The sequence below is a fragment of the Pithys albifrons genome, chromosome 1 (genome assembly GCF_047495875.1).
Source record: "Pithys albifrons albifrons isolate INPA30051 chromosome 1, PitAlb_v1, whole genome shotgun sequence".
In the NCBI taxonomy this organism is placed as follows: domain Eukaryota; kingdom Metazoa; phylum Chordata; class Aves; order Passeriformes; family Thamnophilidae; genus Pithys; species Pithys albifrons.
Window position 1 is genome coordinate 48587246 of NC_092458.1, and position 27202 is coordinate 48614447.

The window sequence follows — 27202 nt, forward strand, 5'->3', positions numbered from 1 at the left end:
ATATCCTCATAGGCAAACTTTGGAAGTGTGGACTGGAAGAGAGAAACTTCTCAAGCTTCCCACAGGACCCTGGAGGTGTACCTGAAAACAGTTAGGATGAGTTCATCAAAACACTGGACTTGTCAGATATGGATTATAACCAGTTAGGATTTGTAGTTTGATGGTCTGAGATTCAATTTAACCAATAGAACGTAGACTTAACCCTATATAAACCATGTGCAGTGTGTAATAAATGGCATTTGCTTGATCACATTGGTCTGTGCATGGTGTCCATATTCCTCTGCATTTTTAAATATTGTTTACTTTAGCCTTGGGGCCAAGAAGGCCAGTGGTATCCTAGAATGCATTAGGACAAGCATTGACAGCAGGTTGAAGGAGCTGATCCTGTCCCTCTACTCAGCCCTACTGAGGTCACATCTGTAGTGCTCTGTCCAGTTCTGGCCTCCCCAGTAGAAAAGAGACATGGAGCTCCTGGAGAAGGTCCAGAAGAGGGCAAGAAAGATGATTAAAGGACCAGAGCATATCTCTTATGAGAAAAGGCTGAGGGAGATAGGCCTGTTCAGCCTCCAGAAGAAACAAAAGGTGACTTCATCCATGCCTAGTATCATCTCAATATCGTCTCATTCTTATCTCAACAACTGAGAGATGACCTCATCAAAGTATCTGAAGAGAGAGAGTCAAGAGAATGGAGCCAGGCTCTTCTCAGTGGTGCCACACAATAGGATGAGCAACAATGGGCAGAAACGGATAGACAAGAAGTTCCACCAGAATACAAGAACTTTACTGTACAGGTAACTATGCACAGGAACAGATTGCTCAGATGGGTTAGTCAGTCTCCCTCACTGGGGACATCCAAGAATCGTCTGGACACAATCCTGTAAAATGTGCTCTAAAATGACTGGTCTTGAGCAGAAAGGTTGGACCAGATGACCCACTATGATCCCTCCTAACCTTACCTATTCTGTGATTTTGTGATTCTGTCATATATTAGCATATGCTTATAATCTTGTGTCAATAATACAAGCATACATTATAATATTCAGCAACAAAATATTTGCTTTTGAATTAAATAATGTCTTCTGTGTACTTATTTTCCTTCATTATGAAGAATGTCGAGAAGAATTCTTTGCAAGCCAACATTGATATTATAGAAGTCTGGATTAGGATAGGTTGACTTTTAACCTGTATGGTAAAGTTGCTTCTTCTTGTAGTAGTTTACCTTTGTTAATACTGAATTTCCTTTAGTAAGTATAAAATCATAGAACAGTTTGGGTATGAAGGGACTTTGTCACAATCCACTTGGTAGGAAAAGTGATGAACAAAGTGTCAGGCCTCCACGTGTCAGGGAACTCATGCTTTTACTATATAGTCACCTTAAATCTGGCAACCTGTTGAGTCTTGAAAGTGTTGGCTAAAAAGCTCTTAATTTTTGCAACACCCTAGAAAAAGCCCCTAGTTCTCATAACAAACTTCAGTACTGCATAAGGGATAAAATATGACATCTGCACTTTGCCAAGACAGAGCAAGAGAGGAGATGAATAAAGGCAGAAAAGGGAGAAAGAGAAGAGAGAAAATCATAATCCATAGATCCCATGTTGATCCTGGTATGTGGATTGTTCGGATCTTGGGTCAAGAAAGAGGGAGGGAGATAGTAAAAAATGAAGGCAAGGGGAACTGATCCACTTCCTTTTATAGTTAGCCTGCTGCATGCTTCTTATGAAAACCAGATTCTCCATGTCATTCCATTCCCTGCATGTGCAGTCAGCCATTTAGAGCCCTCCAAGAAGAGAAGCAGGGGAAACATGAGTCTCAGGGTGGAAAATGAAGTTGTGTCAGAAAAACACTGCCCCATCCCTGTGGGACCCTATGGTAGTTTTAGCTAGGCCTCTAATTAGCAGGCTCGGAGAATCTATGTCATTTAGGAGAGACAGGTATCACCTGACTTAAGTTACCAAAGAAATATTTCATACCAGATGATGTAAACCTGAGATATGAATACAGGAGTAGGAAGTGTTCACTCAGTTCTATTATGGCTGAAGTAGAGGCAAGACATGCAGCTACTGTCTTGCTGTCTTGGGTCCTGCTGCTGCTGCCACTACTTGCATTTTTTTTTTTGAGTTCGGGGAAGTAGAAACATTTGGTTGTTATACTTTCTCTTTCTTGCTGGGTGTCTTTTGGGGTGCTTATGGATCTAGAGTGATGGAATCTGTTTTCAGTGGGAGGTAGAAAATTGTTGTTATATCTAACTTGTGTAAGTGTGTGTTATATGGTAGTTTTTTCTTAACTTTCTCATTTATGTGTAAATATATAGAACTAGTTTAAGTTTAAACCTAGTTTGAGTTTCCAGAGTTTTTTTGTTTTACTCCCTTTTCTGGCGGGGAGGGGGGCGGGAGGGAGTGCAAAGGTGGGAGGAACCTATGACTCTGTGTTGAGCAGCTGGCATTTTGCCAGCTCAACCCAAGGCAGACCCTCTCTTCAAATTGCAGCCTGCCTGTTTCAACAGTCAGAATGTATGTGACAAAATACACTTAGATGTTTATGTCTGTCCTTCAAAACCTTTCAAGTTTATCTAGTCCAATGATCCTGTCATGGCTATGTATATCTTTCACTAGATGAGTTTGTTCAACAACCCATCCAAACTGACCTTGGACACTTTCAGGGATGGGACATCCATAATTTCTCTGGGCAATTGGTTCCAATATCTTACCATCCTCATGAAAAAAAAAAATCCTTATATAATTAAGTCAATCAGTATCACAAGATGGGTCTGCAGCCCTCCATCTGTTATTACACGATAAGCTTTTATAACCAGTAGTCTTTGTTATCTCAGTTTTTTCTGAGTTGAGGGTTGTTGTTCATTGGTTTTTGGCTTTTTTTCCTGGCTAAATTATGAACATAATAAAAGCTCCCCGCAGAAAATACTCGGGTAAAATTTCCAATGTATAAGCTGGTAATTTATCCTTAGCCTTTACTTCTCATCTTTTCACCACAAGACTAAAATTCTGTAACATCTTTGTCTCCTTTAAAGCCTTTATGTCTAAAAACCTCCTAAAAACATTGTGGTTTTTTTCAAGCACAGTAATTTATCTCCATATGCACCTATTCCTTAAAGAATGTGTAATACATTTGTTAGGCATGAATCTAACTCAAGTAGGATTAGATTTAAAAAGCATATTTCCTTTTAAGGCATATACCAGAAGACACCCATTTCTGTGTTTTATCAGAACACAGAAAAAGAACTATACTGTAGTGACTTTATGGAGAAAATTCAGATTTGCTGATTTGATTTGAAAATCTCAAGTTACTATAGCAATAATATATAGATACTGGTCTGCTTACTTAGGTGAATTCAGCAAGCTTCACTAAGACCCACCTAAACAAATTAGAATGCAAGAATCTGTAAACTTTATAGCAGAGAAATGTCTGGGTTTCAGCAGCAGACAATTAAGATAAAATTCAAATAGATAAGCAATATCCACATGCTAGATCAATAGTACATATATACATCATAAGTAGATAAGGCATTTGAATTTAAATATTTTGAAGCAAGCAATACTGTTGTATAAATCATGAAGGTGGCATTCTGTAAAAGCTCCCAGTGACTGCAGTACAGTCTGTGCTAGACTAAGGACTTAGAAATTTGGTTGGTTGTGAGCATAAAACCCACAGATCCTAGTCATAGAAGCCAGAACAGTAATACCCCAGGAGCAAAGCATATTGCATTAGCAATGATCAAATTCATAATGGCTTATTCTTTACAGAAGCAAATGCTAATAGACATTGACATTCTGGTATAAGTTTCAAAGGATGAAGTCATGCAAAAGCTTAATTCTGTAAATTTGTTAAACTGCAGAATGACAAATACATGTTAAATGGTTTCTTAATCATGGACGAACTCAAGTTCCTCAAATAATGTGAGCCTAGTAATTTTTCTAGTGCCAATCAAAAAAAAAAATCTGACTGCAATGCCATCTATAATACCAGCTATGTTCACTGCAGCATACATAAATTGTAACATTGTTGACTATATGTAAAATAAATCTAGTGTCACAGGTTAGTCTATTTATTTCCCTTTTTTGTATCTTCTGAGAAAATGAAGAAAAAATATTAATAAAAAAGAGAAATGTTCTCCAATAATACTTCATAAAGTGGATCAGTTACCTCTTGTCTCAATTTCTAGAGCTCTTTTTCATTACTATAGTAGTTTAGAGAAAACATTTAGATTTTCCTGACCAACTGGGGAATCACATACTTAAGATTTTCTGGAGGATGACAAAAGGAAGAAGTGATTGACCAACAGAGGCCCCTGGAATCCAATTAGTGCAGAATGAGTACTCAGAAATTACATCCAAGATATAAATTAGATGTATTAACTAGACCAACATGGGGACTATACAAATAGATATAAGGTATTTATTATGTGCTATTACAGAAAAAAAATACAGAGATCAGGCATTCATTCCCCAATTAATTCCTTATCTTAAAGAGTAAAAGTTTGTGAACTGGAAATCTTTGGAGCAACAGACCACCAAAAGCTGTATGCTAAGCAGCCACTAACTGACCTACCTTTTCTTTGCAACCCTGTATGTCCTCGCAATATGTTTATATAAGGTTTCAATGTGAAGCAAAAGATTAAAAACATTTTTTTGTTGAATTCATAAAGGATCTTTCAGATGGTGATGGAATACATTTGAAAGTGCAATTTCACCTCTAAAATCAGAAAGGACTCAAACATTATAATATATACACCAATATTTGTGTTTGCTTGAAGTAGCATCAGCCAAATCTGTGGACAGTCATATGGAGTTATAAGCATGGATTTGTCTCCTCTGTACTTTTCTTCTGTTTTCTTCCATGCTAGTGTGAAAGTAGCACCCAAATTAAAAGCATTAAAATGAAAAAAAAATATAACTGCTTATCAGATATTTTGACACCAGTGAGACTTTTCAAATTGATCTGCTCTTCTATGATTTTTTTTTAATTTGACTGACCTGTTGATAAGACCTGAAATGGAAAAATATACCTTATCAGGTCATTTTGACTATTTAACTCCCAGATCAGAATCACTTCCTAGAATATGTTTTTGAGATAAAAAATTATGCTGAGGTTGTGCTGCTGCTGATTTATACCATTTTTTTTTCACTATGGTCAACACTTAGTGACCTGATCACTGCATAGGAAGATTCCTAGGCTAATATGACTGTAAGATATGCACCTGTAGTTCAGAAGTCAACTTCTTACATACCTTATGTTGTATGTGTCAATAACTTTATAAGAAGATGAAAAACATCAGCACTATAAAGAGGGTCCCTGTTCTTCTGTATGCTCTGTTCTTCAAAAGGCACAGACTTCAAATAGCAGGTCAGGGTAACTTCTGAGAGGTATTTTTAGCAATACCACTTTTTTCACAGTGAACAATGTTTAGACATATTTTGACAATATTTCCAGATGTACAGTTGAGTCATGTTGTGTATTTATTTATTTTCCAGGGGTCGTGCAATATCTGTCACAAAGGACATTAGCATAACTGTCATTTATCAGGCCTCTCAGTATGAGCCTTCTATTGTTCTCAGCTTCTACAGATTGCAGTAACATCCTTGTTCAGAATGAAGCAGATGTGACCAGACCATGTGTTCTTTAATCTCACTCATATTAAAGTGGTGGTTTAGCTTTCAAAAGGCCTTGCTAGTCCCTAAAGTCTTCTAGCAATATAGAATGCAATATTCAAGACTTCTCTGAAATAGTTCTAACAGGGATTTAAGTTGGTAAATCAAATGCTTAAAGGCATTTTATAAGCAAGGTTAAATAAAGAACTTTTGTTACAGGGAATTTAGAGGGTACAGAGGCAAATCTCACAGCACATTCATTTGACTGACCTATAAACATGTAAAAATAAATCAAAAAGTATAATCAGAGAAAGTGCTGAAGTGGGAAGGGACCTCTGGAGGTCACCTGGTTCAACCACCCTCCTCAAGCAGGGCCACCTGAAGCCAGTTTTCCAGGAAAATATCTAGATAGCTTTTGAGTATCTCTAGGGATAGAGACTTCACAACCTCTCTGGGTAACCTGTGTCAGTGCTCTGTCATCCTCACACTGAAAAAGTATCTCCTGATGTTCAGAAGGGACCTCCTATGCTTCAGTTTGTGTTCTTAGTGTCTGGTCCTGTCACTGGACACCACTGAGAAGAGCCTGGCTCTGTCCTATCTGCACCCTGCCTTCAGGTATTTATATAACAACTCCCCTTGAGCCTTCTTTCTTCTAGGCTAAATAGTTCCAGCTCTTTCAGTTTCCTCATAGAAAACATCCTTCAGCACCTTCATAATCTTTGTGGTCCTTTGTTGGACTCTCTGCAGTATGTTCATGGCATTCTTGTACTGGTACGGTACTCCAGGTATGGCCTTACCAGTGCTGAGTAAAGTGCAAGGATCATTTCCCTCAGCCTGCTGGCAGTACTATGCCTAATGCAGCCTAGGATACCTGCACCTAGGATGGATTAATGCTGGACACAAGTATAAATTGGGACAGAAATGCCTGGAGAGCAACCCTACAGAAAGGGATATGGGGATGCTGGTATATGAGCCAGCAGTGTGCCCTGGCAGCCAAGAGAGAAAAGCACATGCTTAGGTCCATCAAACACAGAGTAATCAGCTGGTCAGGAGAGCTGATTATCCCACTTTATTCAACATTTGTGTCACATCACCTGCAACCCTATGTGCAGCTCTTGGACCCTCAGTTTAGGAAGGATATGCAGGTCCATGAGAGGGAAACAGGTTAAGGAACTGAAAGGAGTATCCTGGAAGGAGGCAGAGTTTGGGTTTGTCTAGTTTGGAGGAAATAAGGCTAAGGGGTAATCTCATTGCTCTGTACAGTTTCCTGAAGAGAGGAAGTGGAAGAGGAAGGGCTAATCTCTTCTCGCTTGTATTCAGTCACTGCCTATGGGGGATGGCTTAAAGCTGTGCTGGGGAGATTCGCACTGGACATTAGTAAGCATTTCTTTGCAGACAGGGCAGTCAAACACTGAATTCCTAGAGAGGTGATCAATGGCCCAAGCCTGTCAGTGTTTAAAAGGCATTTGGAAAATGTTCTTAACATCATACCTTAATTTTTGGTCAGTCCTGAAATGTTCAGGAAGTTAGACTAGGTAAGCATTTAAGGTCCCTTCCAAATGAAATAGAGTGTTCTATTCTTTTCTAGGTTTCAACTAGACTTTGTTCCAGTCACCACCACTCTCTGGGCCTGGCCATTCAGGTAGTTTTTGATTCACTTCACTGTCAGCTCATCCAGCCCTCAATTCATCAAAATCTCTATGACATTCTTATGGTACACAATTTTGGAAGCCTTGCTGAAATCGAAGTATACAGTATCCACTGTCTTCCCACAGTCTGTCAAGCCAGACATTTCACTGTAGAGCTTCATCAAGCTGGCCAACCCTGACTTTCCCTTGCTAAAGCCAAGATGATGATTTTTGGTGATTTTCTTGTCTTTCATGCACCTGGAAGTGGTTCCCAGGATTAGTTGTCTGTTTAGTTTCACAGTGAAATTAGACTGCCTGGCCTGTAATTTTCTGGGTTCTTTAGCCTTTATGAAAATAGAAGTGACATTTGTTTTCCTCCAGTCCTCAAGTACTTTTCCAATCTTCGTAATCTTTCACAGATTACTGAGTGGCCTCTTATGACATCAGCCAGCTCCTTCAGCAGTGCTGGGTCTTCCTAATAAAGCCTACGGGAAAGAAGGCCTTCAGTACATCAGTCTTTTGCATGTACTGTGTCACCAGTGATATGACCTCAGGCAGCAGATGACATACATTTTCCCCAGTACTTATTTTTGTTTCTTATGTACTTTTAGAAGCCATTCTTGTTGCCTTTGACATCCCTTGACAGGTTCAATGCCAGGTGGACTTTGGCCTTCCTAACTCTATCCCTGCACTGCATGCTTGTTTACTCTCTGTTTACCTGTGTCTGCTTCTACCCTCTGTATATTCCCTTTTTATTTTTTACTTTAGTTAGGAGCGCTTGGTTCATTCACTTCGGGTTCCTGGCATTTTTGGCTTACTTTGTGCATGTTGAAATGAACTGCTCTTGAGGTCAGGGTTTTTTTTTTTCTTCATAATTAACTTTTTTTTTTATATCAGGTTTATATTGTATATCATATGAAGGCTGGTTTTCCATCAACATACATTCCACCTTCTACAAGAACAAATCAAAATACACAATGAAATGTTTGATTCAGGTCACTTGGATATTAATGGTGTCCCATGTGTAGCTATGGGCCTCAAGAGAGTTGTTACTCAAATGACTCATAAGCCTTTTCTTCTCTGTGGGCTGAATTTTGTAACTGAACAATTCATATCAATTCCTTTTAATACTCCTGAAGCATAATGTGAACTATTCCTGTTCAAAGAAGTAGTCTCTCCATTTATAAATTCTTTCCTTGGAGAATGTTGCATGAGTGTAAAGGAATACTGTTAAGTCCTGTAAGAAACTAAAATACATTGAACTTGTACAAGGTCTTGATCAGAAATTAAACATTCCACTTTATTTTTTCCACTGGAAAAACAAGATAAAGATATTTGAAAAGTGCATTACAGATGCAGTATAGATGTCTTATTTATGAAGAATTCTTGGTGCCCATAAGCTGATAGACATAGAGGAAAAGAAACTATTAGTCATTTTGGGTTTTTTTTCTTGAAAGTCCTTGCTTATAGTCCAGCAGTGTTGAAATACAAATAACAAACAAAACAAGTTACATTGCTTAATTTAAATAATATCACTCATTATTTGCTATCACAGATAATAAATTTATGACAATTTATGGGAACATATTGTCTATTTGAAAACAGTACATTTTTTATAGTGGGTGTGGTCATCTCATTGTTGTGTTATGAACTTCAACAGAAAATTTTTTCTGTGACAAGTTTTTGCTTTTACAGTCATGTGAATAAAGTTGGTTTTTTGTTTGTTTGTTTGGGATTTTTTTGAGACATAGCAAATGTTATTTAGAAAGGTATTTTGAAACTAGAATCCAGGGAGAACCCAGGTGCCTTCTTTCCTGGATGCAAGTAACAGGATTCCTACCTATTTTCTTAGAGATTTTTAGGTGTGTTAAACAACCAGACAGGCTTCAGCAACAGAGCCAACTTAATTTAGATATCATTGTTTGCCCTCTTTCTTCTGGCCTTTATTTCCTACTCAAAGTGGTGAGGCACTCTACTGATTCAATTACAGAGCTGTGATGTGTTGTCTCTTGGATGCAAATAAAAACAGAACACTGAAAACATTAAAATAAGTACTGTCAGAGGGGAGAAAGAAGATGGGAGGTTACTTCCAGAACAGATCATATTGTTTATTACTACTAATAATTAACTTTATTAATTTTACTAATAATAATAATCAAAGCAAGCCTAAATGTAGCCACTCAATACACCTATGATGTTATAGACTGGTCTAGATCTGATTATTATGGGTTCTTCACAGCTACATCAGTGTTACCAGGATTTTGTGTTTTGCATGCACCTCTAACAGTAATGTTTTACTACAAAGTAAAAGCTCTTCACATGTTTGTATGGCCAGACTTCGTGAATGAAGGTTTGGGAAGGGCTCTCCCCATGTAGATATGTCCTTCAAGCCTGCACAGTCAATTTTTCAGATGAGGCACAGCATGAGCAGAACTGGCCGCACCATTTAAGTCCTAAGGGTCCATTTGCCACAGCCGAGTGAGTTTGGACAGTAACAGTGAAGTCCTCGGGACTGTCACAGCACCTGCTACTTACTGGGGCTGACCCTGCTCAGCATCCTAGATCTGATGGGATTGGATGGCAGGGAGGCATTCAACTGCCAGGGGATGGTCCTCACTGAGACTCAAACTCAGGACCTTGGGATTCAGAGTCCAGAGTGTTCTCCATTATACCATGGGACTGAAAATCAAATAGAGTCAAATTGCTCAGAAATTGTGACTGACTTGAGAATTCTGTCAATAAAAGTTAACTGCAAAGATAATTGCTGGGTCTCTAAAGTTCATGACCACATCTAAACAGTCTAAATGACAAGTGTTAATTCCAGCAAATCTATTGAAAATGTCTCTACTAGAATAATTTGCACATAAAGCACTAATTTATATTTCTATTAACATTGTGTATGGGAACTTAAAAAGAATATTAATTTACCATATTACAGCAATAAATAATTCCTTTGACTGTTTCTCATTGCCAAAGAATGGCCAATTGACTGAAAAACCGGGGTATTCATATTCTTTCTTGATGCACATCCAAATTACACATAAATATTAGATAATGAGAGTCACGTGGTACAGACCCTCCAAATTATAGCTGTTTGAAGAGCAGCTACTATTTCTGTCAGTGCCTCTTATAAACTAAACTTATGAAATTTTTTCCTATCTAACATGTGAATTGCACGTTTGATGACAAGCTTTTGAGCAACCTCAAATTTTGTCATTTAAATATGTGATTTAGAATGTCTGCTTGTATCCTTGGATCACTTGTTATTGAAAACAATGTTTAGTGAATAGAATATTAATTACTTCAGTTTACACATACTCATGTACTTCAAAAGAGAACATTGCAGTGTTTCCAAACACTGTCAGAATAAGCATTTTCAATAACTTGATATAGAGATCTATTCCTTTTTCTAAACATTTCTTGCATTATTATCAGTTGAGCTGATTTTCTCCAGCAGATATATAATGAACTTTAATAAAAGCCATACATTTCAGTAGGCAGTTAAATGCCTCCCTGACATCTGATCCCGTCAGATCTCGAAAGCTAAGCAGGGTCAGCCCCGGATTAGTACTTGGATGGGAGACCTCTCTTGGGAAATGCTGGGTGCTGTAGGTTCTAGTCCTGACGACTTCACTGTCACCATCCAAGCTTGCTCGGCCGTGGCAGATGAACCTCAGGACTTAAACGGTGGGGCCAGTTCTGCGCATGCTGAGCCTCACCTAAAATCCACTGCGCAGGCTGGAAGGGCACACCCACGTGGGGACAGCCCTGCCCAAATCTTCGTTCGCGAAGCTGAGACACACACACATTTCAGTATAGTTAATGGGTGCTAATTATTGTACCACCTACTCTGATTATGACATTGCCAACAGAATAGAATATTTTATTGAATAAAACAGCTTCTTTCCTTCACTGCTTTATAACTCCTCTCCCTCTTCAGCTCTGCTTCACTTGTGTCTATGCTAGTCCCTTGCATGTCCCAAAGAAAGAATACCAAATTGACAGACATTCATATTCCCTCAACTTTAGTAGTGTTAGGAAGATATTGTTGACAAAAAATTGACCACTGCTAGGTAAATTTCTTAGTAATAATCTACTGTGACCATACATATGAGCATTTGTAGTAAGTTAGTTTGTGCTCTGTCCTCATATACCAAAACTTTAGGGAAATGTGAACAGCGTAGGACTTTCATATCATTATGATGCATGTCATCACGATGATGAAACTCCCTTCACATACTGGAGTTATATGGAATGAGTTCTGGAGAACTGAAAGAATAAAAATTTTAAAACCTTTGCTTATTGTGGTGTGACCATTAAAATACAAACAATATACTTAATGTAAATATTTCTCAGAAAAATCCTTTAACTTGAACGTAGTCATATCAATAATCTCTCCTCTGTCTTCTTCTTTAAACTTTAAGGAAAAACTTATTGAAGATGCAACATTTTCAAGTGTTCTAATTTTTCCAGGGTCCCTTTCAAAGTCAAAATAAATAACACAAAATGACATACTTCTTGATTATAGTTTTAATATTTCATCAGTGTTCTTTAGTAACTTAATTTTTTCACTACCTATTCTTTAAGCTATAGCTCCCATAGTTTTGCTTTTCATACTTTGAGATCTTGTTTAATTATACTGAGATTCAGAAAGAAGGAATAGGAAAGGCGAATTAAACAACAGTCCCTGATAATCACAAAGACATGATCTACATTGCCTCCCTTGACACATCTGCTTATATAGTCATACAAAATGGGCCAGAAATATACAGTTGGTGGGAAAACGTGGTTAGCACTATGTGTTTTTTCTCCATGCTTATAATCCCATGGCTTTTCACAGATGAAAATGATGAACTACTATCAACACAAGACAGCTTTTTGATGTGTCCTCTTGTACATGAAAAACTGGGCTGAGACCACCTGAAGTCATTTCTCTAGAGATTTTGAACAAGTATAAAAAATGGTTTTGTTTTGGACTTGGTAGGCCTCAGAAATGAAAATGCCAGTACGTCGAGGACAACACATCAATCTAATTTGGTACCTGCATTCCCAACCCTATTCTGTACCTACTGAAATTGCTGCACAGTATGTGATACAAAACCCGCTGTAGTCTGCTGTTTAGCTGTAGTTCTTTTTGGGAAATGAGAGTGTCTTTTTAAACAAGGTTTGATTGCAAGGGCTGCAGGTGCAAACAGCTAGTGAAATACTCAGTTATTAATTTTAAAGTCATGTGGGGTACCTATTTAATTAAAAGAAAGTGACATAATGGAAGGAGAAACTAGAGTTAAATCACTCTATGCCATCAAATTGCATTGTATTCTTTTATTTTTTTTACTAAAGATCAATTTGAGTTATTAGAATGGGATTATTCTGCTTTGTTATTTTTCTCTATAATAAGACAAGAGCAAAAGAAAATGTAAAAAAAAAAATTATTTAAAGTAGCTTACAGGCAAGAAATTTGGGAAGCTACGTTTACATGAAAATATTGTTTCTTCTTACTTTCTTCCATGTGAATGAAAAGGAATATTTCTGATATCTTCTGATTAGAACAGACATATTGAAAGTAGGATTTTCAAGAGCACAGAGGGTCAGTACAAAAAATTAATTTTTGAGAGTTCAGAAAGGTTGCAAAGTTTCTGATTTCTATAGAAAGATACTTTGGATATTAGCAGCATTTCCATTCATATTTTGTAATTCTTTGAGAATTAGTAAAAGCATAAGGTTCCTTTTTTTAAAGATGTTTTTAAAATATTCTTTTCTTGAGCACGTGATAACATTTGTCATTAACTAAGTTAATGGAGTGACTATATACATATACAACTCACGATCAGTTCTAATAAAATTCTGCATCTCTGTTTATTTACCTTTTCTAAGCTTTCTTATAATCCAACTTTAGTACACTGAACATACTCTCAGCCTTTAAGATTAATAAAAATTGTACTGTTTCATGTATGATTGTTCTTTGCATGTGTGGATGTGCTGGGTGAGACATATGGTCTAATTAAGAATGTTTATCCAAATTTTAATTTGAAGTGCTAGGCATTAATTCAGCTCCAATAAATGAAGTTACACTAACTTATATTTTCTTTTATACTAACTTTGTTCTGTACCATAGTATATGCAAAATGTGCATAGAAAGGCTACATTTTAGCATTATTTCCGTGTGTCATAATTAGCTGTTAAGTTGTCCAAGAATAGTACCAGTAGAAGTAGGAATACCCACACTTGATACAACATAGGCTAAAGTTAGACCAGATCAGTTTTATCTTTTCAATTAATTGAAGAGATATTGATCTTTGCTAGGTGAATAAGACAATTTGTTATCCAACAGGATAAATACTGACTTCAAATATTGGCCTCCTGGGGGAAAACATTTCTTCATATTCACTGAAATACAAAGAACACATGCAACTGAGCTTGGTTGCATCTTTCATAAAGATTAATACCAGGAGTTTGTGGGAGATCCCCTACAACAAGTCATTCTAGAAAACATGACATTTATGAACATTGTAGCTTGAAGTATATCTGGCAATCAGCTGAAGGCTCCTCTGAGTATAAGTAAAATGGAAATTATTGATAAACTATATCAGTTGTACAAGTTGAACAAAAATTCTAAGTCAGATAATTTGTAGATGACTGCTATAAACATATTGGTATATGCAGACTACTGCAAATTTGGAAGATGCTAAAAACAGGATTTATATCATAGTATTGCTTTCAGTGAAAAAAGAGAAAAAATATCCTTTTGTATTGAAAGTTAAAGTTTTAGCAATTCAACACCCAACTAATCAAAGAAATTAAACTACATAACATTTGTACATTTCCTATAACTCCTAGAAGGAATGAATTGTCGTCTCAGCTTGTCTAAATGAGTATATCCACAACAAACCATTTTACATTTACAGATATTCAGACACACAGCTAAGCAAAGAAAAACAACTATGGTAAAAGATATATTTAGTTAGCTAGGTTATTTGTCAAACAACTATGCAGAACTCAACCACTAAATTCCCCTAAGGAATCTAAGGAGCTAAATTGAGAGATAAGTGTAAACTGGAATTCTATATCCACTGAAATGATGAAAATCCCTTCTCATCTGCACCCCACTGGAGCTACTTCTTCACAAGAACTTGTTAATCCACTCCAGTCTCTTTAAGATCCATAAATGTATGTTTCTGCTGTACTTTTAAATAAAAATCAGATTTCATAAAGTTTGAAAAACAATCTAATATATAATTAAGAAATTTCCCTGCAGATGAATACTAGAGATCTAAACCTTGAACTTCTTTGGTTCATATAGCAGGTTGCAATTTTTCCTGAAAAATCTTCTATAAGCGTATAGTTCTATGTTCTTGTTTTGTTTCAGGCTGTGATAATCTGTGTAACCAGCTGTTCTTGGGAACTAATATGTATGTTTCTGCCTCTTGAACAGGCATTGGTCTTAAGCAACCAAGACCAACGGAATTCTACACAGAGTATGATGGTAACAGCTAGGATCAGGGTTCTCTTAGAGAGGAGGCAAAAAGTCAGAGTGTATTCACAGTAGTTACTCTGTTTCCTGAGACAATATAAGTCTCTTTCACTGCCCTAGAGACAGTTTTAACTATCAAGTTAACATGTTGATATATATTTTCTTCTGGCTAAAGCCTTTTTTTATGAGTAATGAGTTGCTCTCATATACTGCTGAGCTGCCACAACATCAGTCAGAGTTCAAAATATTCAGCAGCTGACAAGAGATACTCAGAAACTCTCCAACTGGGACAGAATTTCAGCTCCTGTTTACAGAAATGCCTGTGTGAGTAAAAGCAAATTACTCGTCATAAAAAACAAGCAGTTTTCTTTCTGTGAAAAATAGATACAAATAGGAACTGCATATGAAATCACTCCTGTGTATGCACACATGAGTCTTTATTCTCCAAGTAAAATTGCTTGAGTGACATAGGAGCTAGATTGGGTGAAACAGTACCTTTCTTTAGATGAGATTTAAAATTTCCATTGAGAACACAGATAACCCAGTTATCTGCTTTACAAGCATATTATTCATTTGACCAAACTACTGTATGCTTAAGGATATACATAACAAATTTATAGACACACATCTTCATAGCTCGCTGACTTCACATCTTTCCTTTCATATCCAATTTATTATCTGAACCTATATATGTGCAGAATTATTGTCTTTCTTATTTTGAAATGTACCAAAGAGTAAAGAATTTTATACAGCTCTGATAGTTGTGGATTTGTGTATCCTGTCACATTCCATAGAGTAACTTACAGTAGAGATGAAGCTTGGTAAATAATTTTAATAATTATTGTATCCACGACAGATTTCATCTTGGACTCATTCAGCCCGCAGCATGGAAACATTTTTTCCATTGCATAGTTAGTATTCCACATTGTCTTTCACAGCATCTGATGTCCCATTAAAAGCTTCTTAGAGCTTTTACATTTTCCACAGAAAAAAAGTTGTAATATGTCTTGCCCTTCTGTTTTGAAGATAACCTTCCTAAAATAGGCTCAAAATTCAATAGCCCTTATTCAGATAAAAAGTCCTGCTGAAATCAATGGCACTAAGTAGTAACTAAGTCATAATAGGCTTATTAACATTCCACTTAATCAATAAATGTTGATTTTTTTAAAATACCTAAAGGAAAAAAAAGTCATATATTTGAGTTTAAAAACCAGAATAAATCCTTATAAGTGAACAGAAGAGTATAATGGCTACTCTATCTCCAGTCTGAAATACATCAAATGCTGCCTTCTGTTGGTTCAAAGGAGAGAGACAGTACTGCAGATGTGGGGAGAGTTGGGAAAATGAGGCTTAAACTGAGGCATTTCAGGCAGAACAAGGAGTGAAAACTGAGACCTGAAAATAACAATTGTAAGCAATGGCAAATGCTGGGGCAAAAAAAAATTAGGACTGGCAATTTTTTGTAGAATTAGAAATTTTGAATTGCTATTATTATAGTGCATCTTTACTGAACCAGATACCTCATTTTTCATACCAAATACTACAGACTTGAAGTACTCTAACAACATTTCTATATTTAAGTGGACCCCAGAATCCTCAATCCCAGAAATTCTGACTTGGGAAAGCTGGGGGTAAGAGCTATAGACCTTTCCTCAGTACCAGCTGGAGCTGCAAGCAGACACCTGCAAAGCAATAGTGATCAACAACTGCAAGATTTACCCATCCATCCACAAGAGAACTACTTGGAAATGCATAGTTGCTTTCCTGCCCAATGGCCATATATAAAACCAAAATGTGTTACATGCTTGGAGCCCAGCTAGTCAGAGGCTCTGAATGATGAATTGGGACAAACCAAGGAGTTTCAGAGAACAAGAAGGTGAAATTTTTAGTATCAAATTCAGCAGCTGGACAATTTGGCTATAACTCCCACTTACTAAATATAATAAATGCAGTAGCATCAGACAATGGGCCTGATCCAATTGCCTGGGAATTCAATGAGCGTCTTTTGACTTAACTAGACTGACACTAGTCCATCCTCTCAATATCTCTCTTTCACTCCTATTTCTCCTTTCTCCTCCCTCACTTTTCACCTTCTACAAGTTCTCTTCTGTCCTGCACCTTCTTCTGCTGGCAAGAAGAATTATATTTATATAAGACTCTAAGTTCTTGTCATTTAACTGAAATGGCTTTGTTTCAATTAGCTATTTAGTTATGGTGGAGAAAGAACCTTGAATAAGCATTTCAAAGTATATGGCAAACGCAGGTATAAAATTACAATTTTATAAAAATATTCAACCTCAGTCTTAAAAAGTTTAGGCCTATTTCTATGATTCAAATAAGAATACCACAGGCAATTGAAAAAAACCTCTAAGGCTGAGAGTATTTCAACATAGTGAATGCTTGAGTAAGTATCTCATAAATCAATTCAGAAGACATCTAACCACTGGGGAACAGAAAAATTTTCAGGATAACTGAAATTGTTTGCCTTATAATTAACAAAGATCAAATCCTGTAGAGGATGGAGACATCATTGAAAGTGAAAATAACCCATAGATTCTAAAGCAAACACTCAGGATGATAGAACTTGTCACATTCTACCACATTCTACTGAAATACACACACAAAAAAGATTTAGATTCTTTTAGGACACAATCCATATTATATTTTAACTTAATTGTGTAGGTAACTTTTAAAAATTAAAATCGATAGATGAAGGTTAGTTAAGTTCTTTAAAAGAAAAAGTTTTATTAAAAAAAAAAAACAACCAAAAAAAACCCTGTCTTGGGTTGAGCTGGCAAAACGCCAACTGTCCAGGACAGAGTGAAAAGGGTTCCTCCTCCCCCCAACCAGCCAAGGGGAAAAGAAGAGGGAGAGGGGAAAAAAACCCCTCAAAACCAGGTTTATGCTGAAACTAACTACATGTATTTATACAGAAAAGAGAAAATTAAGAGGAAAGTACAATATAACACACACTTACACAAGTTATACATATATAACAAGAAATAATTTCCCACTCCCCAGTTAATACAAAGTGTATTACTCTAAATTTATGAGTACTCTAAAAGACACCCTGCAAGAAAGAGAAAGTATAACAACAAAATATTTCTACTTCCCTGAACTCAAACAAAATGAAGCAGCAGCAGCCGGAGCAGGGCCCAGCATAGTACAGGAGCTGCCAGACGTCCTCCTCTTAGTGCAGCCATGATGGAACTGAACTAACACCTCCCACTGTTGCCCCATATCTTAAGTTTGCGTCATCTGGTATGAAATACTTCCTTGGTTACCCAGTCAGGTGATAGCTGTCTTTCAATCCACATAGATTCTCTGAGCCTGCTAATTTGAGGCCTAGCTAAACCACTACAACCCCCAAAACCCCCATCAAAACAACAACCTAACACCCATCATGACTAAAGGTACTATTGTTTAAACATTTGCAACCTAGAATGAATTGGTAGCTGTAATATAAAATAACTTCTTTTTATAAAAGTGAACACTATGAAAGCACCAATAATTTTGTAAACAAAAGCTGTTTTTTCTGACTATGAGTATTTTATTCTTCTAAGAAGTAATTTTTTTCACCCTTAAGAAAACTTTCTTTTCTAGAACAGAAGGTTTCAGTAAAGTGTGACTTTCATTTCTTAACATAGTATTGTAGTTACACAATATATATTAATTACTGTAATTTAAGTCTAAATAAATACAATTTTTTTGCAGGGGCAGTTTTCTTGAAACAATTTTTTACTTTGCATATTTTTTTTATTTAATAACCACAAACAAACTCTAGCCCACATAGTAAATAATAATTTTCGCTTATAATTTATAGTCCAAAATAACTGGTCTTGCATTTGAGATATCAGAAAGGAAAAACAGCAAGAACAACAATAAAACCAATAAAGCCAAAGAAGAAAACATGTCTAACACTATCATAACTAAGAAATCTATGCGAAGTGTAATAGACCTATGAACAAGCTAGGAACAAAAGGAGACATTAAGGTGACAGAGACTGCAAGTGGTAAAAAATCGGTTTCAGCAAGTTTCTGTGACAGAAGAAATTGAAGAGATATCTACCGATTATCAGCTTAATTAAACACACTGAGAAAGTATAGGGAAATACATTGCATGGTGGAAAAGCTTCAATGAATAACTGTTTCAAAAGACACAAGTCACGATTTTGGTGACTGACACAAATCTTGTTACTTCCATATTCTTTGTTCTGTTCTAAACCATTTAACATCTCTTTATTGTTCATTTCATCCAGTAATGCTAACTTTTCACAGTTTTTGAGCCATTGCCATAATCCATATTTTTCCTGCTAAGGAAATAAAAACACTGTCTGACAACAAATTATATGACCTCACTTACACACACGCCTCCATTTGGGGTTTAGTCATCATTGCTCACTTAGGGTTTGTGTGACATTTTGTAAGAATGTATTTACCAAGACTAATACTGATTTGAATTATCCCATCTACTTTGTAAATCATAAAATACTTTAATTGGTAGGAGATTTTAAGTGCCAGTGCTGATTGTTAGATTGGTCTCAAATCCAATAAGAAAAAACATTAAGAGCATCTCCACAATAATTATGCTATTGTTTTCCATTCTTATTTAACATGTCATTTTAAATCCATATTTGTAATTTTAATTTAACCTACAAGTAAGCTACATAATCAGCAGAACTGGGAACATATTCAAGGCCAGAATGAATGTACCTACATTTATATGCTAAACAGAGACATGAAGAAATATTGAAGACTGTACCTGTATATTACTTAGTTTGCATAATTTTTAGATCTCTCATCTGTGCATACTCCACCTGGATTTCTCAAGTGGTATCCTCAGGTAGAGCTAAAGGGACTCATGTCTCTATGATCTGCTCTCAAAAGGCACTATGGATGTGACTGGACAGGGGTAGTTTCCTCTGTCCCTGGCCATAGTCCAGAAGCATCCTAAAGATTTTGCACTCTAACGTTCCCCCAGGGAACGTACCTACACAGGTAACAACTACCCTAAAAGTCACACTGAAAACACCATTCGCATTATTTTGGAAGCAATGATGTGGGAAGAAAAAAAAAATCATAATTACTTCTTTGGACTACAGGCACAACCTCTGGGTCCAGAGGAGATTTGAATGTACATGTTCAATAGCAAGTCTGAGAAAAGTTTGTAGAGAAAAGAAGTCCCAATAGTGTGACAGTAAGACAGTTTATACCCATAGGCTTTGGGGCTAAGGATCAGACCCTGAATCACTATTGTTTGGCTTAAGAATAACATGAATCAGCTACCTCTGAATTGTGTTTGTAAGGTGCTTAAATGAGGCAGTCAGCTCATTTCTGTGGTGAATGAAGGTGTTGCTACATTGTCTCAATCTTCATTTGCATCCATCTTCCTTCTGCATTGCAACATTGGAGTCTCACATTAGTACCATATATCTAACCATAGCCAATAGAATTATAGCATCCAAAGCAAAAGACATATCAAAACTCCTTGAAAATATAGATATATTTCATACTTTAAATGTGGACTAACTTTATGGGTGCCTCTAGACTACTTTCCATATTTCTTGCAAGCTCATAGACACTGCAAGCCACTTACAACTTTTTAGGTAAGGTCCATATTTCAAGTAAAAATAAACAAATGAAAAAAGCCAAACCCATGGAAGAAGAAGCTTCCTTCTTCCAGAAACCATTGAGCAGATCCAGTTGCTGAAGCAACAGTTCACAAATCTCTCTCACTGGAAACACTAGACAATGCACCTGGGACTGGGAGAGAATTACTGCACTTGAGAGCAGAGATGCAGTGCTCAGCAAAGCACTGTGTAAATAGGAGTTACACATGCATTGAAATTTTCAGGACTGAATCCAAAACCAGTCATGAATTACTCAAATTTACAACTTTGTGTCACTAGGAAAAATACAGAAGTGAATATATCACAGTTCTCTTTATTTGTCTTGTCTTCCTATAAATCATGACAAGCCTCCTGATGCCTTAACCATTGTTCTTATTATTTCATCTGACCACTTTTCTTCATTAAGTAATTGTCATTATAGGTAATATGCATGATTGTATTTGCCTGGGAAGGGAAAGTAGAATTATCATTTTGGAATACTTGGATTATCATATTAATTAAAATTCGAAGTGCAGAGCTGCATCCATAAAATATTGTTACTTGCAAACTTTTCCTTAGACATGATGATAAACCTGATTGATTACAGTTTATAATACCAATAATCTCTGCAATATTATTAATTAGCATAGCTAACAACTAATTTGCCTGAGCTTTAACTGCCCTTGGCTCTCAGGGCTCTGTTTAAAAGGAATTTTATTTCAATTCAGTACCCACAGAGCCTAATCTTGATTTAGCAAACAAAAACTATTCTCTACCTTAGTAACAGACCTCTTGTTCCTCATTACCTTTGGTATATAGTTTCAGGGATGTTTGGAGATGTAAGCTTCGTGCTTAAGGGCTGACACAAAAATCAAACCCCAGTTATTCTTTCAAATTTTCAAGTGATAGGGAAGCCCCAAAAGAAAGAGCACCCTATTGATATCTGGTGGAAAGAAAAAAGACAAATTAAATGCTCTAGCAGCCAACTTTCAACTTATTTGTTGGCATATATTATTTCTTTTTGTTTGGAAACTACTTCTGCTAATACCATAATGTAAAGACACATTTCTGATGATAACAATGTCCAGGAATGATGTTCAATTAAATGTGTGCAGAGTGAACAGTTCACCTAAGACAACAGGCTCTAAAAGTTGTGGACTTTATTTAAAAAAAAAAAAGGTAAATACATAGTAAAAAATAGCAAGTTGAAGAAGCATCCTTAACCTGAGGGGAAAAAAATAGTCTGTTTAAGAATAAATTGTATTTTACAAGACTGTTTGCAGTGCTTTTTGATTTCTTAATAAGACTTTATAAACAGTGGGAAGAGGTAGTAAAGTTGCTAACAGAACAAGAAGGAGAGAAAAATGATGAGCAGGTAACATGACAAGGAGCAGTGAGGGATTGTCTATATGAGCAATGCAGGGAGCATCTTCATAAGGTCAGCAGTAGGGCTTTACTACTCAGCAACACTGAGTATTCCAACCTTGAGGCATATGTTGCTGCAGAAGAAGTGCAAAAAAACTGCTGACTTAGGAACCACCTTATTATAAAAAAGGCCCATAATACAGGTAGCAGTTAGGAGCTCTGTCTTATCCTGCTTATGTACTTTCTTATATTTTACTTTTATCACTCAAATAACATATTCTTTGCTAAGTCAAGAAATTTATATTTTGTGAATAAGGAAAAATAAGATTTGGCTATGCATCAAAAAGCATGTTTTCCATTGTTTATATATAAGGATTTAAGCCTGTAAAACAAAAATTGAGATTAGTCCATGTGATTCCAAATAAAGTCTGACTGAAGGTTTACAGGGAGTTCAAATCTGTGATGACCACACAACTGGATGGAAGTTATACCACACAATTTTTTTCTTCACAGCTCTCTATTAGACTATCTTTGTCTCCAGCATCTCTGTGTAAATTTTTCCTCCCATTTTATTGGCTCTCTAAAAGTATTGAAACATTACATTCCTCCTCCACTCAAACTAAAATGACTACCTTTCCATTCATGCTTTAATTTTTCAAACAAGTACTTTGATGACTGACTCCATGTACCTCTGGCTATGATTGGGCTTCCCTGTGAACAGCCACAAAGCTACATCACTGTCCTTCTTTACGCCTTTCATTGAACCTTAATGTATGGCCTAAATAAAATAGTAAAGAAATTGTGTAGTGAGAGGCCCTGAATACAAGTTCAAGCTTTGCAAGATTTGTCTCATATTTTTGTAGTCCCTTTCCTCTCTTTCTGTGATCCCTTTGTTTGTATCTTTATGCATCACTCACATATTTTTAAAGTGGGTACTGACTTACATATTTTAGTTTGTGACAGAACAGGACCTTCAGCCATGAATGCAGTCTCTTGATAAGCCTACAGAACAGAATCACAGAGATAATGAGACAATCTCCCACCTATAAGAGAAGCATGGAAGGGAAGACCAGCATTCTAAACAGAAATATATAACTCCATGCAAATGGTTCCATCATACATGGATGTTGTGTAGGTTTTGATTTGAGTTTTTTCCCATTTAATTCCATGAAAGAAAATATTCTACAGCTAACAACAACTAAAAAAAAAAAAAAAAAAAGAGAGAAGATTAAGAAGAAACTGCACAAAATTGAGCAATCCTTTTCTTTTTCTGTTCTTTTCTCTTTTTTTTCCTTTTTTGTTTTTCTTTTTTTCTCCTAGACTGGGTTGCCAAAATTTAGACTTCTTTTTTTATACCAAAAAATGAAAAATTGCTACTCTTATATAAGTGCTCTACAGAACACCTAAATATACAAGTTTTTGTGTCTGTGAATAAGAGAGAGATTTAAAATCCAATGCCTTTTTCTCAGAATTATAAATCTGCATTTGTTGACTAGATGATTGACATGCACATATAGACACAGAGGGACCAACTAAACTGGCTGACACTACCACCATGCATGGAAGATTTTTGTCTCTAGGAAAACACACTGATATTAGCTCTTGTTTATTTGAGCTCCAATTCAAGACTTCCAATATTCAGCAAGTTCTGTCAAAGTCTTGTCACTCACTCTTCAGTGTAAAATATCTCTCCTATTCTTGTTCTCCCAGCCAATACTCTGGTCTATTCATTTGTTGTCTTGACAGCTCTAGTCTCTTCCCATACAGCTTCTTCACCATTCTTTATCCATTTTTTCCTAAGTATTAAAGTGAAATACATCATTGTGTTCAGGAAAACTGGCAGTAACTTCCTGTCCTCTAAACTTTTCATCATCATCTTATCACATTCATATATTGTCTTCCCTAACATTACTCCCTGTCAGATTACTAATTCCAGTAATTACTAATTACTGTTCTTCACCTTCTGAACGCTTCCTTTGTTCCTTTCAGACAATTTTATATTGTTTATTTTTACTCTAGCATCTTTAGTATGAAATAATTTTTAGTGTGAAATAATTTGTATTATGATTTTTTTTTACTTCCAATCCACCAAGCAAAGTTTTCTTTCTTCTGAATATTTTTATCTAAAAAGACCCAGAATGACAGATCATTACTTCATTAAAAAGATGACAGTCTAACCTGCCTTCCCTCATCTACAAATGGACACCTTGGGTAAATATGGGCAAGTTTCATAAGGTCAGTTCCAAAGAAGATCTCAAGGAAATATTCACTTAGGACCTGACAGGTAGGACAGTGGAAATAAAAGGCTGTGTATCTATACATCGTGTCATGAGGTTTAAACTACCTCTATACTATTCTATTAAATTTTTCCAGAACCAATGCCTGACATTGAGGCTGACAGGCATTAAATGGGTCATTGTTTATGTGTGTCTGCCCATATCATTGAATTCTTTCATCCTCCAAAAAAGGAAACCAGATCCAAAATGGTAATTTAGAAAATTATAATTAAGAATGTCTATAGCATGTGGTAGCTCCTGAACCATGTTCATGTATTATTTGGGAGAGCGCTAATTGTCTCAACTTGAAGTTGTCCACTCCTTTTTTTTTTTAAGGGATGTAGCTATAGCCTTTTAGAGAAGTGCTAGATGGCTCATTTCTCAAAAAAAACCAAACCCCACAAACAACCAAACAACAAAAAGAATTAGATAACTGGTTTTGTGGTTTATATATGCGCTCAAATACATTTTACAGGAAGAGATCTGTATTCTAAATTTCACCACAATATTGAGCTACCTTATGAAGATGTGTTGTTTATAAACAAACCATTCAAGCAGAAAGAGAGAGCATTATGCACAAAGAATAGGAGGGTGATTTGATCTCTGTCACTCACTTTATACAGAAGTCACATTGCTAGAAATACTCCCGTACTGTTAATCTATCAGGTGAATAAAGTACACTGTTCTGTGCACATTTGCTCATCAAATGTATCTTCTGAATTGAAATATGATTTCAGTAACAGAGGTAGTCAGTGATCTTTAGCAGCAGAAGCTTATATTCTCAAGGTTAATGTCTTTGGAATGGAAGTGGGAAATTAGGATTTGAGCTTCCTGCTTTCAGAAAGGATCATGGAACTGAACCTTCATCATCCATGTCTCAATCAGCATTCTAGTATCTGGACATCTGCATAAATTTGGAGATTGCTACACATTTTCAGAGTGTGTGTCAGCCATGTCTGAGAGTGCCAACTCAAACAGCTGCCTTAGGGAATGAAGCCAAACAATGAATGATTTCTCGGTCTCAGCTGGATTTGGGTTTATGTATCGCAACACAACATAAGGTAGAAGAACACCTTGGCAATGTTAGGAGCACAATTCTGTGTTTACGTCATTTTACAGTTAAAAAATAAGCTTTGCCTGGGAAAATCAGCAGATAAATCAGATCTTTCTTTCCTCCATGTATTGTTTGTTATTGTGAATTGTTTCCTATGCCAAAACTCTGCAAAAACAGTAAGAATTTATATTACATGATTAAGATTTTTTCCTGTTGCACAATTACTATTGCTAATGTGTTGATTATGAAAATAAAACTTACAGTTCTGGGTTTCATTTACAGTCCTCCTCTAATTTAAATTTTATATTGCTTCACTTTTGGTTGTTTTTTTTCTATTAGAATCCTGTTGTGATTATCTTGGACTTTTAGTCTGTGATATTGAAATAATTGATAAATAATAATTTAGAATCTATTTTTGAAATTATCATGAGACATTTTAATACCTTTGCTGGGGAATCCATTAACTTTTCTTTTCATAGTTTTATTTCTAGCTGAAAGAATTACACGTCCCTTCACTTTCACTCTATTCTATCTTTAGAAAAGAGTGCTCTTTATCAACATTCTAGGAGTTAGGATTTTCAGATACTAGCAGATCAAACTTCAACTCAAGTGAAAGGCAGCAAGAGCTAGAAGTTAAGCGTCAAACATCAACAAAGCAATAACCAGGTGTCTGACAGAGTCAGTCATCATGCAGTGAGATATAAGAATCTAAGGAGGAGATGGAGTTACTCCATGAGAAAGCATCCTAATCATGCTATATTTTAAAATTTAATTTTAGCCTTATTTCCTAGTCAAATTAGGATTACAGTAATTGTGTGTCTGTGCATGTGTTATGTTTCTTTGTCTGTTATCCTCAAATGCTTCTGAAGACATTTTTTCAAAGGTATTTGACAAAAGGTCAGTAATCTCTAATATGCTGAGTTCCTCAAGCTTTATGGTAAAGGGTAGCCAAGTAGAAGAGAAAAGCCTTGAAGCTTTCCTGTTCTTAAAGAGCTGATACATGAGTTCAGCAGGGCTCAAAGAAAATCACAGGAAATGCTGAATAGAGAGACATCATGAAAGAAGCAACTACTGAAAGACTTTCCAAATTTCTTTTGCAGTTAACTAGTACTTAGAGTTGCCAGAACTACATGAGTAAATTTGTCAGGGTCACAACATGAGATCTAGCCCTTGTGCCTGGCTATCTACGATGAGTAATGGTTAACATGGTCTCTCGTGTAGATTTTGACTTCAGACATTTCTTCAGAATTTTCTTCAGACAGTTTCTTGAGTAGTGCAGTCTAGCAATGGTTCCTAATAGGTATTGTGGCATCTGGGGGTGGAAGAATTTTGCAAGTGAAAAGCTATGCCAGATCAGTCACCCAGGCAGAACTTGAGAAAAGTTGTGAGTATTGTTTAGCTTTCTAGTATATATGTACAACACCAAGATTTCAGACTTTCATTTCTTGCCAGATTTCAGCAACTCAATATTGAGCTGCTAAGGACTTTGAGGACTTCTAAAACACAAGGGCAGAGAACTCCTCAACTGGTTCCTTAACACTTATGCTTTCTTTGAAATCATGTCTAAATTTTAAGTGGTTGACCTGCTTTTCACCTGATTATCAATCTGTTCAAATATTGGCATATAAGGGTAGAATTAAATTCAAATTCTTTCCTCCGGAAGAGTTTCCTCACCAGTAGATTATAGGTCCCACCATGTGGTCAGCATCTTCTTACGCTTCTGCTGAAGTTGTGCAAAAAAGAAGGCAAGCTTCACGGAAGTAGAACGTCCTAGTTTAGCAAGCCGGGACCAGTTTATCACTGGGTGGGTGTGACCAAAGCTCTGTATTCTAAACCCTCATGGCATTTCTCATGAACTGTTAACAATGGACAAATTGCAGCAGCTACGCAGGGCACACCCAACCCCTCAGGTTATAAGCTGGGTGTTAAAGAAGCCTGTGAGAGAAAAGCTGTGAAAACTCACCTCCAGGAAGTCATTAGCAACTTCACACCCAGCCTGAGGGGAGTGTGTCTGCTAGTGAGCCATCAGCAAATACAAAAATACCCCATGACTCACAGAGTTAGATCACCCACTGTGGAACTCCCTGCCCTGGGGGAGGTAGTGGGCATTGCCACTTGAATCTCAGGGTATACAATCTTGGGGTTTGGTGACTTCTGGACCATTCATCAGATCCAGAGGAGGACCAGAATCTCC